This window comes from Cariama cristata, unplaced genomic scaffold, assembly GCF_000690535.1.
Source record: "Cariama cristata isolate BGI_N322 unplaced genomic scaffold, ASM69053v1 scaffold1060, whole genome shotgun sequence".
Lineage (NCBI taxonomy): Eukaryota > Metazoa > Chordata > Aves > Cariamiformes > Cariamidae > Cariama > Cariama cristata.
Window position 1 is genome coordinate 1 of NW_009593109.1, and position 285 is coordinate 285.

Sequence of the window (285 nt, forward strand, 5' to 3'; positions counted from 1 at the left end):
CCGGCTTTTCGAGTACTCTGTGGCGAAAATGTACTCCTCGGGTTGAGATTCATAAAGAGTAGGCATGCTGAGAGTAACGACGGTTGTGAGGAGGAAGCCGGGGGGGGCAGCTAAGGTGGGAGTTCTGGCGTTTCTGCCTCAGCGGATGCAGCTCTGAGTCAGACGTTCTCCCGCCCGCGTTCCGTTCCAGAACGCCCTGGGACGGAGCCCCTGCCCCTCCCCCGCCGTCTGCGCCTCAGGGGCTGCGGATCGCCCCCGGCAGCAGCCCCAGCTGCAGGCGGCCCG